Raw genomic sequence first — 12,926 nt, 5'->3', positions numbered from 1 at the left:
TTGGGTTGCGGGAACACTTGCCGATGGCAAGGTATCTTAAACTTCCTAACACCGTAATATATACTACATAGTCCATACGTGGTATATATTAAACTAAAAAGGCCGATTAAATACGTATATAAATAAGTTTAAAGTTTCTATAGAAATAAAATTTCGACAAAATAAAATTTTGACAACATTTTCTATAGAAGTAAAATTTGGAAAAAATTTTCTATTGAAATAAAATTTTGACAAAATTTTCTATAGAAATAAAATTTTGACAAAATTTTCTATAGAAATAAAATTTTGACAAAATTTTCTATAGAAATAAAATTTTGACAAAATTTTCTATAGAAATAAAATTTTGACAAAATTTTCAATAGAAATAACATTTTGACAATGTATTCTATAAAAATAAAATTTTGGTAGATTATTTTTGGTTCGAGTGGCAACCATGATTATGAACCGATATGGACCAATTTTTGTGTGATTGGGGATCGGCTATATATAACTATAGACCGATATGGACCAATTTTGGCATGGTTATTAGCGGCCTTATACTAACACCACGTTGCAAATTTAAACCGGATCGGATGAATTTTGCTCCTCCAAGAGGCTCCGGAGATCAAATCTGGGGAACGGTTTATATGGAGGCTATATATAATTATGGACCGATATGGACCAATTCTTGCGTGTTTGTTAGAGACCACATTCTAACGCCATGTTCCAAATTTCAATCGGATCGGATGAATTTTGCTCCTCCAGGAGGCTCCGGAGGACAAATGTGGGAATCGATTTATATGGGGGCTATATATAATTATGGACCTATATGGACCAATTTTTGCATGGTCATTCGAGAACATATACCAACACCATGTACCAAATTTCAGCCGGATCGGATGAAATTTGGTTCTCTTAGAGGCTCCGCAAGCCAAATCGGGGGATCGGTTTATATGGGGGCTATATGTACTTATGGACCGATATGGACAAATTTTTGCATTAGAGTGAACCAATATGGACCAATTTTTGTATGGTTTTTAGAGACCATATACTAACACCATGTACCAAATTTCAGCCGGATCGGATGAAATTTGCTTCTCTTAGAGCAATCGCAAGCCAATTTTGGGGGTCCGTTTATATGGGGGCTATACGTAAAAGTGGACCGATATGGCCCATTTGCAATACCATCCGACCTACATCAATAACAACTACTTGTGCCAAGTTTCAAGTCGATAGCTTGTTTCGTTCGGAAGTTAGCGTGATTTCAACAGATGGACGGACGGACGGACGGACATGCTCAGATCGACTCAGAATTTCACCACGACCCAGAATGTATATACTTTATGGGGTCTTAGAGCAATATTTCGATGTGCTACAAACGGAATGACAAAGTTAATATACCCCCATCCTATGGTGGAGGATATAAAATAAGAGTAATGGCGATTTCGATTGGGAAAAAAGGCGCAACATTCTCGAAATTGATTGCCACATGTGAAGGACACTGTCATAAATTTTGGTTCCAGTACCCCCTCAAAATGTTGTGAATTAATAATAACTTTGGAATGACACTATCATTTGGGCGAAAACACAATGAGGGAAAAAGTAGTGTAACACCAAGGCAACATTTTTTTTTGCGAAACGAAAACGCCCTAAGTTAAAAAGTAATTCAAGCTAAACCTTTAGCAGTAATTTTTACAGTTTTCTGCTAAAGCCAACTTTACCCCATTAAGTTCTGCATTAATCTAACAATTGATAGTCCCAAGGTCAGAGTTCTGACAATGGACTGAATAGTCTAAGTGAAGCTGAAACTTAATCGGGCTGCCACTTTAACCTAAGCTTTGTAAATTCATCAAAACTTCCCAGACAAGCTCTCCCAGTTTGTTCTGAGTCAACAATGATTACCCAGTAAAAAAATTTGGAAGTTCTTCTAAAGGCACAACTTTAAAAGCACTGCTAAGAATGTCCTCCCAAAGAAGTTTTTTGTGTTAGCTGCACAGGAAGTTCGTTTAATTTAATTTGTTATAACTCACTTTTTTCATATTTTTAATGGAAAATTTAAAATTTTTTGTTTCAGATAGATTAAAAATAGATTAAGAATTAATAAAATGGTAAAAATTATTTAAATTTTTCTGGAAAAAAGTGACAAATTCATCCCAGAAAAATTACGAATTTTTGAAAATATTTGATGTCAAACGTTCCACACAAGCGCAAGAATGCATTAAAACTCATAAAGTCCTATGAAAAGCCCATGTTAAATTCATCGCTTCTGCGCCAATTTTGCACTACTTCCGGATCCAAACAGAACATTTTCACTACTTTTTTTGTGACGCTTTTTTTTGCTGGGTAGTGATGCGTTGTCTTCAATCACATCAGTTATTGCCAGTAAAGTACAGAGTCAACAATAATTGGATGATTCCTTTCCATTCCCCCCCCAAAACAATCAGCATAAACTTTCGAAGCATTAATCATGGTTTCATGACCATTTGTTAAGCTTGGTGAAGCTTGTAAAGACATATGATCTTTTCGCACATCACTACCATATTTAATCCACTTTTCGTCTCCAGTTACCACTCTCTTCAGAAATGATTCGATTTCACTTCGTTTCTGTAAAATATAGCAGATGTAAATTCAGTCCATTAAATTTTTCACAGACAATGCATGTGGTACCTAAACACCAAACTTCAGACCAGAATGGAACTAAAGCGAACGAAAACCAAAAAACACAAGCTGGTACATCATTGTCTCCGTAATATTACAAATTTCATTTCCAGTTTTTGTAGCATTCTTTCCCTTTTTTAAAAGAACTTGGAACATTTCTTCATATTCTTCACTCCTGTTTTTGTAAAACGAAGTTTAAAATGTCACTTTTCCAACAGAAGAAGACATTTTCACTACAAGAACAATTTTCTTTATGTCAAATATGACACTATTACCCAAAAAGCGTCTCCAACGAAAATGGGTCGTGGTGAAATTCTGAGTCAATCTAGCGATATCCATTCGTCAGTCTGTGGAAATCATGCTAAATTCCGAAAGAAAGAAGCTATCGATTTGAAACTTTGTATAAGTTAATTGACGTCCGGAGTCTCTTGGAGGAGTAAATTTCATCCCAACTCTTTAGAATTTGGTACGCTTATATATATATATATAATTATATGTATATAGCACCCATATAAACCGATCTCCAAATTTTACTTCCGGAGCGCTTTGGAGGGGCAAATTTCACCGGATCCGGTTGAAATTTGGTACGTGATATAAGTATATGCTTTCCAACATCAAATGAAACAAAATGCAAAAATTGGTCCATATCGGCCAATAATTAGATATAGTCCCCATATAAATCGATATCCAAATTTGAACTTTGGAGCCTCATGGAGGCGTATATTTTATCTTATTTAATCCAGATTTGTTTGGGTTTTAGAGGAATCTTAAACGTCGCGTCTAAGTGTGCAAGAAAATCCAATGATATGACTATTTTCGTGGGATTTGAAATCTAAATTCTGTCGATTTTTAACCCCATTACTCGAATGAGCTCTAGAATTAAAATCGAGTCATTTTGGATGATCAGAAGTTAAATCGAGTGATCGGTGTATTTGGGGATTATATAACCTTTTACAACAAATTTCGCATATCTTTCAGGACAATTGGATATACATTACGATGTCGAGATGCCCATGAAAAACAGATATCGGTTTATATAGGCACCAAGATATATAAAGCAAACTCAGCACACCAATTTTTAAACCTAAAATTCCCCTAGATTTTCAGACAGACGGGCACGTTATATAGTCTTTAGAATTTCTTCGTAATCAATAATATATACTTTATATAGTGGGAAAGCCAATGGCATACCTGTTATACCCTATCACCATTCTATGGTGGTGGGTATGATTAGTTCAATTAATTAAATTGACATTTCAAAGCATCTCTAACATAAGAGGTTTCACAAACCCAGAGAAGAGAATCCTCGCAATACAGATGTGAAAAACAGAGCAACTTTTCGCCTATTCGATGATATTTGAAAGTGAAGTGGTTCGATTATATTTGTAGGATACCCTCCATATTTAATGCAATGGTTATCATATCCGCCTTGCATACAAAGGGTTATGGGTTCAATCGCAGTTTCAGCCAAACGCCAACAAGTTTTTCAGCGGTGGATTAAAGCTTCTCTAATTGGTTTCACGACAATATGAAACACCGTTCGGACTCGGCTATAAAAACAGCAACACTCATTGATTGGAGAGAAGTCCACCACTGGTATCACAAAGGACTGAATAGTCTATGTGAGCCTACAATATCTAACCTAACCTAGGGTTAATCTGGTCAAATGAAAAGATCCTCCCCACTCGAACGTTGTAGCATACTTGATATAAATAAAATTTCATTGGGCTTGGAGATCAGTCTATATGTGGGTTATAGAAAAATATGGACCGATACACACCCTATTCGGCACAGCTATTTATGAGCATAAAATACCTCTAGAAAAATTTCGATATCTAAATGTTCAAGATCCCAAATCGGGAGTGGGTTTAGATGGGCGTTATATCAAACAAAATTTCAGAACGATTTTGTCATTATTGAATATTGCAGGATGATTAAAACAAACAGATGGACCTACGTTAGAATTTCTATAATAGATATTTTGTTGTGTTAAATACAGAATGGCAAACAAGAAAGTAAATTAATTAATAAAAACAAATATGGACTAATTCAACCAACCATATTTTTGTAGTAATTTTTAAAAATGACAATTTGCATCGAAAACATTGTGAAGACTTTCAAGACCTGATCGATAGCAGAAAAATCAAATAATATTAAATTTAATTACATATAAGAAAAGTATTTTCGTATTTCCATAGCTTTTAGTATAGATCTGACAGAGGAGAAGAATTATTTTTAATGTTATATGCCAATTTCTAATGGCATTTAACTTCCCAAGTTGAACCATTTCTACCACAATTGCATATCATTTTTTCGTTTTTGGAATCCCTTGTCCAAGAAAGCTCGTAAATAATTGTAATAAAATTAAAATAAAAAGTGTATGGGAGAATATTTCTATGGCTTCTTGAGCTTATGGCCAAGGCCTGGGAAGATTGGTCTCTAAATAAAATTCACAAAAAAACAATTTCTACACAAAGCCCTCTACAGCTTGTTATCTGCTCTCTCAATAAAAGAGAGCAGGTTTATAATAAACACTAAGTAATTTTTGTACTACTCGAGACTATTTCAACGACATTTATTGACAAAATTTTTTATCGACTACCCAATAAATTAAATTTCAAATAATAAAATTGGAACAGGTACAAGAATATTAAAATAAAAACGAAAAGGACACACATGTCCAAACAGGATAGATTGAAGCAGGAAAAATTGGAAAAATTTCACATTGAATTCAATGAGGACTGGTTTGTGAATTACACTGACGTAGAATTCGAAACTGAAAGCAAATGGCTTCTTTCACTGGGAAATAAATTCGCCCTTCCAGTTAGTAAGAAGAACTTCGCTGCTATTCCACTAATAGCAGATATTGAAGAATGGGTACAAAGAATAGAAGACAATACAGAAAAAGACATTACGAGAGCCAAAATAGCCAATAGGATATGCACATATAAAAGAAATCAGAGGAACACAGAGAAAGAAAAATTCATTCTTGGAATTTATGACGAGACCAAAGAGTTTATAAGGAACCATAGAGAAAAAATTGTCGTAACAACCGCTGATAAAGGAAACAAAACAGTAGTTATATATAAAGAAGACTATGACAACAAAATGCAGCAATTACTAGAGGACAAACATACGTATAAAAGGATAAGAGGAGATCCAACCATGAAGCTTCAAAGGAAAAATAACAACTTAATACAAGAACTATTTAAAAGTGGGGACATCACATCATGGGAAAAGAACAAATTAACATGCCACTCGGCATCAGCACCGGAATTATACGGTCTGCCAAAAATTCATAAAGAAGCAATACCTCTGAGACCCATTTCTTCTTCAACTAAAGTACCCTGCTATGGCTTATCTCAACACATTGGTAAAATATTAAAAAACTTAGCATCGACGCAATATAATACAAAAAATTCAATAGAAGTAAAAAAGAAATTGGACGACATAGATTTGGAAATGGATGACATTATAGTTTCTTTTGACGTGGTATCTTTATTCACCAACATACCGACACATTTAGCGATAAGGAACATTATGAAAAAGTGGGATATAATTAAAAATTATACTACAATTTCAAAACAAAGATTTTTGAAAATATTACAATTTTGTCTCAATGAGAACAACTATTTTAGATACGCTGACAAGTTCTATCACCAGACGTATGGTATGCCCATGGGGGACCCCTTGTCACCTACAATAGCAAACATTGTATTAGACACACTTCTGGACGACGTTATAGAAGAACTTCATAAAACCAAAATAAAGATTAAATACATATCAAAATATGTTGACGATCTGCTGGCTATTATTAACAAAAAAGATGAACAAATTATACTGAATCTTCTGAACTCATACCATACAAAGTTGAAATTTACGGTGGAACATGAAAAAGATGGAAAAATTCCCTTTCTAGATATGATGGTAATAAGAAATGGCTCACGTATCATGACAAACTGGTATACGAAACCAACAGCTTCGGGTAGAATGATAAATTTTCATTCCACTCAACCAAGAAGTATGAAACTAAATACCGCTGAAAACTTTATAAGGAAAGTCATAGAGATAAGCGATGAACAATTCAAAGACCAAAACATAAAAAGGATAAAAGAAATTTTGAAATTGAACAACTATCCAATAAAAACAATAAATAATTTAGTTAAGAAAGAACTGACAGGAGAAAAACTTGACAAAAAGGAAACAGAAGACTTAAACAATTTTTTCAGTGTACCATACATACCATCATTAACGGAGAAAAAGACACTATCATCTTTAATGAGAGAAAAACAAGCAATGATAGCATACAAATCAAACCACACACTCAGAAGTTTATTCACAACAAAAACACACACTGCAGACAAACTTGAAATGGACAATGTGGTCTATGAGCTGACATGCAAGGGAAACGAAAGGGAACAGTGCAATAGCCAATACGTGGGGACAACAAAACGAAGATTACAAGTTCGTATGTCAGAACACAAAGCGGACATCGATAAAAACAAAGAGACAACAGCATTGGCGCAACATGTAAAAGAGACGGGACACATCATCGACTTTGAAAACGTCAGAGTACTAGACAGGGAAAAGAGAACAAATAAGAGATATACACTCGAAAGCTTACGAATACAACAGAGGATTGAGAGATCGATGAACACAAAAGAAGACAAGGACAATACAAAAGCACAATATTCCATTGCAATAACTTAGAGAGTACAGTTCTGTGATAATAGTTTTAAGTTTGACTACACAAGTTTTACTTTAGATTATTGATTTATTTATAATTTAATTGTCGTGAAGTCCAGTTTTGTTATATAAAATAAATGAAATAATTGGGATGTAAAGGAAAAAAAATTGTAAGTCAAACTTAAAAATCCAGAAAAATTAAATTCATATATAAAGTTATTACTCCTTCAATAGATTTTTCAATAAACACCCTGTTGAAAAAGTCGGAAAAAGCCGACGAAACGTCCAGGAAATGATGAAATAAATTTGTTTTATTTGCATCTTCAAAAACTGACCAAAAATAGCCCATCATAAATAACTAAAAAATTAAATGAAGTTAAGCAAAACTTAAGTAGCTTAATTTTATTTAAAATTAAATTAAATTAGACTATTAATTAACCACTCCTACACACAAAGAAATTTTCATTAAAATTCAGCCAACGTAAATGGTCATTGATATAATGAAACATTTTCATTAATACAATGAAAATATTCGTTAATAGTACGAAACGTTACGTTGATTAAGAGAAAATTCGTTATAATACCGAAAATTTTCGTTGTATTAACGAATTTGTTTCATTGGCTGATTTTTAACGACATATTTCGTTAATATAACGAAACTTTTTCTATTAGTGTGGGAGGGTATATAATTTAGCCAAGAGGGAATATAATTTTGCAACATTTTATAAATATTCAAAGGAAATGGTCTTAAACATCATCTGCAAACATTTTTACATTTAATGCGAAATAACTTTGAATAGTGAACACAGTATCCAGTTTCAATAATTTGTTCCAACCGAAATAATTATGTGATACCATACATACCATCCAAAAACCAGTAACCAACTCTTAATATATTTACATTAACCATACCTATTCTACATTCCACAGTGGTGTAGGGTATTATATAAACGGCTTTGTCCGAATAGTGTAGCCAATATTTACTTGTCTGAAATTGGTCTCCAATGAATTTTGTAGTTTTCCCCGTTAAAGTTCGTTTGCAATCAACCACAAAAAAAATAAGTGCATGAACCTTTAATGTTTAATTGGAGTTCAAATTTAAGCAAGTTCTAAAGTTAGAGACTTTAATTACTTTGTGTCATCGCGGTATGGTATGCAGTGTGCGCTCATACTCAAATTTGGGTATGACCATCTGACTTTATTCAGCGGCACATTTTGTAATTAAGCTTCAAATATGAAAAGCGTTCGCTGTCCAATACCAGCCAAAGCATTAACATACAATATATATTTTATTAAATATTTAAAGAATATAAAATACGAAAATTCCAAATAATCAATACACATAAATTATTTAAACAAACTAAAATCACCAAAAAACATATTTTTTATTTTGTTAATTATATTATTGAAAACCCCAGACATCCACATGCGATAATATTATTATTTTTACCTGTTTAACTGCAGACAGGCATGTTGTATAGATATACTTAGTATATATTTTTATTATAGCTTTCCCTAAACTAAAAGAAATAATTAAGACATTGAAATTAAAGAAAAACAAAATAATTATACAGCCCTTAGCATGCTACTGACGTTTTGGGCTGGCCTACTGCAATTGTTATTTTTTATATATTTTAATTTATTTGTTTTTTATTTTAATAAATCTAATAAATATTTTATATTAGCCTCTTTTATGTTTATAATTTTGCAATAAAGCTTTAGGGCCAATTTATGTTTGCACATAATTTCAGCAGCAATAGCAACATGACCAATGTAGTAAAGGCCTTAGATAATATCTCAATTTTCTGCTTAGTATTCTTTGTAGGATACTTTGGTCATATTATCAGCATAAAGCATAGAATAGGCTTGTTATATAATCAAATCTATTGTTTTACAGGTAGTTTTTGGCTTTTGTTAAACAAAACTATAAAGACAAACTCTTTTATCCATATAACCTTAAATTGTTTCTGATTAAAATTTTTGGTCATAAAAATGGTAACAAAAATCTTTATTTTTTTTTAATAAATTTTTAAAGCACTATATGGTCAAGGAAAAAATTACTTGGATATAGAATCTAGATTCGACTGGCTTTGTCGTCTTAACTCACAAAAATCTGAAATAAATACATTGAATGATTTCGCAAATTGTCGTAATTTCCGTAAAATACGGGTGTGAAGATAAATTGGTGGTTTGTGTCTCAGCTAAGCAATATTCACATTTGTGGACTTATATTCACTATTGGAAATTATGCCAAACACCAATTTTAATTATTTTATATCTATGCATACCGAGCAAGTGGTGGTTTTATATCGTCGAAAACTTGAGCCATAAGAGACAACCGCTAGTAACTCTACAGTTGTATAAAAATGTCAATATATCCTTACGTTATAGATATAAGAAAATAAAATGAGAAAGACAACAAGTATGTACGGCCGTAAGTTCGGCCAGGCCGAAGCTTATGTACCCTCCACCATGGATTGCATAGAAACTTCTTCTAAACAATGCCATCCACAATCGAATTACTTAAGTTACGGTAACGCTTGCCGATGGTAAGGTATCTCAGAACCTCCTAACACCGTCGATTAAATACGTATATAATTCAGTTTGACAACATTTTCTACAGAAATAAAATTTTGACAAAATTTTCTATAGAAAAAAATTTAACAAAATTTTCTATGAAAAAAAATTAACAAAATTTTCTATAAAAATAAAATTTTGGTAGATTATTTTTGGCTCGAGTGGCAACCATGATTATGAACCAATATGGACCAATTTTGGCATGGTAATTAGCGGCCTTATACTAACATCACGTTGCAAATTTCAACCGGATCAGATGAATTTTGCTCCACCAAGAGGCTCCGGAGATCAAATCTGGGGAACGGTTTATATGGGGGCTATATATGATTATGGACCGATATGGACTAATTCTTGCGTGTGTGTAAGAGACCACATTCTAACACCACGTTCCAAATTTCAACCGGATCGGATGAATTTTGCTCCTCCAAGAGGCTCCGTAGGACAAATCTGGGGATCGATTTATATGGGGTCTATATATAATTATGGACCGATATGGACCAATTCTTGCGTGTTTGTTAGAGACCACATTCTAACACCATGTACCAAATTTCAGCCGGACCGGATGAAATTTGCTTCTCTTAGAGCAATCGCAAGCCAAATTTGGGGGTCCGTTTATATGGGGCCTATACGTAAAAGTGAACCGATATGGACCAATTTTTGCATGGTTGTTAGAGACCATATACTAACACCATGTACCAAATTTCAGCCGGATCGGATGAAATTTGCTGCTCTTCGAGCAATCGCAAGCCAAATTTGGGGGTAAGTTTATATGGGGGCTATACGTAAAAGTGGACCGATATGGCCCATTTTCAATACCATCTGACCTACGTCAATAACAACTACTTGTGCCAAGTTTCAAGTCGATAGCTTGTTTCGTTCGGAAGTTAGCGTGATTTCAATAGACGGACGGACGGACGGACGGACATGCTCAGATCGACTCAGGATTTCACCACGACCCAGAATATATATACTTTATGGGGTCTTAGAGCAATATTTCGATGTGTTACAAACGGAATGACAAAGTTAATATACCCCCATCTTATGGTGGATGGTATAAAAATCTAATGGGTAAGAAAATAAGAGTCTTAAATAACTTCAAAAGGGGGGCTGTATATAGCCCCCAATTTAGATCGTCCATATCTGGGAAACCGAAATTTTAGTAATAGATATTGGCCACCACAAAAAATCAAAATCCCATGGTCCAATTTTCATGCACAGTATTGGAGATATAGCGTCACCAGATGTCAGCTATATATAGCCCAGATATTAAATCGTCCATATCTGGAAAACCATACTTCGCCACGAAAAAAAAAACAAAAATGCACAATCAAAAGTTTCATGTAAAGTATTTGAGATATAGCGCCACCAGATATTTATTTATTTATTTAGTTATTTACACGGCTAATAGCAGCCGGGACATTACAAAATATAACTTCAATTCAATCAAATATAATTCAATATTCCAAATGGTTCCTTCTGGACCCTATAGGTCAGTAATGACCACAGCGAGTCAGAAAGGACTCCCAAGCCAGTTATTCGAGATGAATCAGAAGGGACCCCGTTGAGTCAGTAAGGGATCCGCGGTACTCAATAACGTTCAACATATATAAGCAGATGGGTCAGAAGGGACCCCATTGAACCAGGCAAAGTTTAAAAAGTGCCATCATGGATGATAAGGGCGCGGAAAACAGGATAAAAGAAACAGTAAGTGGATGAGCAGGATCAAAAATTTTTTTATAATACAGCTGGAAATTTAGAAGGCAACACCCCTTGGATCAGAAACTCTGTTGTTATAATTAAGAATAATTGCCTTGGCAGGAATCGTATCGGTTAAAGAAATCAATTAATAGACCGAAGTAAAGTTTTTACACAAAAAATTAAGGGGATTAAATAATTCATAGATATGTCTGCAAAATTCAGTCTTTAAGAATACAAATTTCCTAGTTATACGATTTGGAACATTGTAGCAAATTCTCGATGTCAAGTAGTGTGAATCAGTATCTCCATTAATAAGTTTAGTTAGAAACACAATACCGTACATAAACCGTCTACGTTCAAGATATGGAAGATCAATTAACATAAGACAACTAGAATATGGAGGCAAATCGTATAAATTATTCCAGCTAAGCCCCCTCAAAGCAAAAATAAGAAACTGCTTCTGTACAGATTCAATACGATCAAATAGAACAACGACAATTCGGTGACCAGATAACACACGCAACTCTACTATCGGTCTAACCAGAGTCGTAAAGAGCCTCTTCGTAAGATAAGGATCAACAAATTCCTTAGACCATCTCTTAATGAAACCCAAAACACCAGTTGCCTTATTGACACATTCCTCAATATGGGGACCAAAGTCAAGCCTGGAATCAAACAATACACCTAAATCATTAAATCTAAGCACATTCTCAAGCCTATAATTCTTCACAAGATTGAGTAACATACAATAAGAAGCACACCAATCTGCCAACTTGTCAATGTCCTCCTGAAGACGTAAAGAATCACTAGCATTATCAAATGAAAGAAACAGCTTAACATCATCTGCCTACATCGATATCCTCGATGATACGATAACCGACGGAAGATCGTCCAAATATATGTTAAACAGAACCGGTCCTAGGTGGCTGCCCTGGGGAACTCCAGATGTCACACGTATAAGCAAGGCCGTAGCCAGGATTTTAATTCGGGGGGGGTTCAACTTTAAAAAAAAAATATTCATATAATCTCATGTGTAGAAAATTTGATTTATGCATAGGTATATATACAATATTTTTATAATATTAAATTGAGCCGACGGGCTTTTAGGGCAGCAAATAAATCAATGACTTCTTCAGTCGGCACATTTATTCGGCGATGAACCGACATTAATGCCAATCCTTTGAGTCTGCTCTCGCTAGTCGAATTTCTAAGATACGTCTTTAATCTCTTCTTTGTTGAAAATTAACGTTCGGATGAGCACGTAGTAAATGCAGGGATGGAAAATGCAGTACTATAGTACTTTTTTCAAACCTTTTTCACCCCGGTCA

The 12,926-nt window shown here is 33.9% G+C and overlaps 1 protein-coding gene across 2 annotated transcripts in view; it reads left to right on the top strand.

Moving 5' to 3' along the window:
- The window catches only part of SK (small conductance calcium-activated potassium channel), a 966,885-nt gene that overhangs the window by 933,606 nt on the left and 20,353 nt on the right, over window positions 1–12,926 (top strand). The window lies entirely within an intron of this gene.

This window comes from Haematobia irritans, chromosome 3 (genome assembly GCF_050003625.1).
Source record: "Haematobia irritans isolate KBUSLIRL chromosome 3, ASM5000362v1, whole genome shotgun sequence".
Classification (NCBI taxonomy): domain Eukaryota; kingdom Metazoa; phylum Arthropoda; class Insecta; order Diptera; family Muscidae; genus Haematobia; species Haematobia irritans.
This window is presented reverse-complemented; position numbering and strand designations above follow the sequence as displayed.